The following is a 3,546-nucleotide window of genomic DNA, read 5'->3' as shown; positions in this document are numbered from 1 at the left end:
TAAAACAATGCACTTTTGGCCCGGAAATCTCATCGGTGATTCTTGCACGCAAGGCTGAACTCATGGGTGAATGGTATCGAGTGTGAGATTTGAGTTTTTGATTTATTCGCAACACGACAGCAATTGTGTACTCATCATTTTCAATGCTCTCAAGTTAATGTGCGTTAGAATTGTTTTGATTTTTCAACACCATGTTATTCAAATGGGAGCTGGTACCCCGTCACGCACGAACATTTAAACTACGATTCGCGTAAAAAATATTTACACTATACCTGACTGATTATAAAGGGATTTGACGAAGCGAAGGGAAGTGCGATTAAATGACTGGCTCAAGCCTATGCTATCAGGATGACCGGAAATTACCCGCGTCTCTCCAGCATATTCCGTCCGCATTGGCTTGAAACTGCGGCTGATGGTCACCGAAGTGTAGCTAAAGGGTGATACGGTCAAAATTTGGTCAATATCAACTTGACGTATTTCTTTCAATTTTGCATTTAAAAAACCTGAACACCCCTCATTTTGAAGGTGTGTGTGTGTAGAATGTTGCTCCTATTTTGATTTTGGAATTCACTCTTCAGTTGTCAAAATGCCGTCCAAGCAAGAAGAGCAGCGTATCAAAATTTTGCTCACGCATCGCGAAAATCCGAGCTACTTGCACGCAAAGTTGGCAAAATCGCTAAAAGTTGCCAAATCAACCGTTACAAATGTAATTAAAGTGTTTGGAGAACGTTTGTCGACAGCCAGGAAGTCTGGATCGGGGGGAAATCGAAAACCGGAAGCCACTGAGACGACAAAGAGAGTTGCCGGTAGTTTCAAGTGAAACCCTAACCTCTCTCTCCGAGATGCCGCAAATAAGCTGGGTGTATCGTCTACAACCGTGCATCGAGCCAAAAAACGAGCCGGACTATCGACTTACAAGAAGGTAGTGACTCCAAATCGCGATGATAAACAAAATACGACGGCCAAAGCGCGATCCCGGAGGCTGTACACGACGATGCTGACGAAGTTTGACTGCGTGGTAATGGACGACGAAACCTACGTCAAAGCCGACTACAAGCAGCTTCCGGGACAGGAGTTTTATACGGCAAAAGGAAGGGGAAAGGTAGCAGATGTTTTCAAGCACATGAAACTGTCAAAGTTCGCAAAGAAATATCTGGTTTGGCAAGCCATCTGTACCTGTGGCTTGAAAAGCAGCATTTTCATAGCTTCCGGGACTGTCAACCAAGAAATTTACGTGAAAGAGTGTTTGAATAAACGTCTGCTGCCTTTCCTGAAGAAACACGGTTGTTCCGTACTGTTTTGGCCGGATTTGGCATCTTGCCATTACGGTAAAAAGGCCATGGAGTGGTACGCCGCCAACACCGTGCAGGTGGTTCCCAAGGACAAGAACCCTCCCAACACGCCAGAGCTCCGCCCAATTGAGAAATACTGGGCTATTGTCAAGCGGAACCTAAAGAAGACCAAAAAAACTGCTAAGGGCGAGCAGCAGTTCAAGGCAAACTGGCTTTCTGCGGCGAAGAAGGTGGACAAGGTGGCTGTACAAAATCTGATGGCAGGGGTCAAGCGTAAGGCCCGGCAATTCGGATTTGGAAAAGCGGAAGCCTAACTGAATATTTTTCCTGAATTTTATACTAATTGAACTTGAAAAAGAAATTTAATTTGATTTTTTAAATAAACGATTTCACCGATTTACACGCGTTTTCCCTTGACCAAATTTTGACCGTATCACCCTTTAAGTGGTTACGAGTGGCTCTAATTATCGGTTTTGTCCTTACATGGAAATTTATCGCTACAGTGGTTTCAATATGGTTTACACTCATTATGAATTGAATTGATCAAGCTTCAGCCTATATCTCCTTCTGGCAAGAATGTGTCCACGAATGCATTGATGATGCCACCGGATGCAGAAATCCATTAGCTAATTGAATGATTCAGCGTACAGATAATACTCGTGTGATATAATTTGGATTTTCCATTATCCCCTTTTTAATCAATTATGCAATTTATATTGTTCTTCTTTTCGTGGAAAACGTCTGAAAACAATTACTTTTACTGGTAATTCTCAAATATTCTAATGGTTTTGTTTAACTTGTAATATTTTTTTATATATATTTATATATATATAATTTGATAATCATTATAAATGAAATGGCCAAGTAATTTATATAAGTTACTTCAACCCGATGCATAAAAAAAATCAAAAAGAACTGCAATTTTACGCACAGTAAATTATGAAAGGAATGTTGAAATGTTTATATTGACATAAACAATGCTATGATACTTTATATCATGGAACCCATTTCCGTCGTATGCTTAACACAATATTGAAGAAACGTTCATTTATTTGCAAACAATCATTTAAATTTGTTTGTTGACTGTTCCTACATTTCTTTTAAAAGAAATATGCTCAGAACATGATTTTATTTTGAATATCGAGTGGAATTGAAGCAGCACCTTCTTTTAATAACCATCATTACTACGCAATTGCTAGGTAAAACCGACTCTAGTGCGAAAAAAGTCAGTACCTAGACCATTAGTGGTGGACTTTGCTACTGAACATTTGCAATGTAACATTTTCACATGCGAACGTGTCGTAATGTTCCCACATAAGATTCCATTGGTACTCGACAGTGGAGGTATATATCAACCAACCACATGCATGTTCTGGAAAAAATGTGTTGTCTTTTGCAGCCAAAGTATAAAACACAATTGGCACCATTTCAACCGCCTGCAGTGCTGGATGGGAATATGGTTGATGAAGGAATAAAATATCGATCTGTGGTTGGGAGCACCCGTCGTGTGTAATTCTATTTTTGCAACAATATTAAGCAATGTACTGACAAGTGATGGAATTCGGTGTCCTGTCATGTTGTCCCTTAAGGCGGATAAATCACCTCTCAAGGGCGTATCTATTGAACACAGGTTTAAATTTCTGGCTGTTGTGTGATTCGATTTTCCCTGTTTTTATGGGGACACACAAGTTACAAAAGCAGGTTATGACCGCATTTCGGATGCATGCTCAATTAACCGTACCATCACTTGTTTTTGTCACTAAGAAACTGCTCTGGTTACAAAAGGGGTGAGCCTTTAAAGGGAAACTCCCTGCTCATCAAAGGATATAAGTAGTAAAACCTCACAAGCACAGAGGTTGTTCCATGCTAGAAGAATTATAATTGCTTCTATGCCGACTCCTTGCTTCTGAAGAAAGATGAAGTATAAACCAAGAACTGGCACAGTGCTCTAAACCACGAAAAGAGAAGGACGGAAGTTTTTGATTGACATCAATCCAACTGCTATTCATAGTTTTTTTTTTAATAGGATTTGGCATTTAATAAAATGGACATTAAAAAACATTTAACTGAATAAAACATCGGATGGATGATACGCCAGTTATGCATCGGGTTACTCGATTCCATAACTATGCTTCGTTTATTCCTTTCAATTGATAATTTGATTGCCCCCAAAGGGACAACAAAGTTTTACCGATCACGTTCCGGAAATGTTGACATGCGATTCCACAGAGCACTGTATACTCTGTTATGCGCT

This window comes from Ochlerotatus camptorhynchus, unplaced genomic scaffold (genome assembly GCF_037179485.1).
Source record: "Ochlerotatus camptorhynchus isolate MF236.1 unplaced genomic scaffold, CSIRO-AGI_Acam_v1.1 ptg000249l, whole genome shotgun sequence".
Lineage (NCBI taxonomy): Eukaryota > Metazoa > Arthropoda > Insecta > Diptera > Culicidae > Ochlerotatus > Ochlerotatus camptorhynchus.
This window is presented reverse-complemented; position numbering follows the sequence as displayed.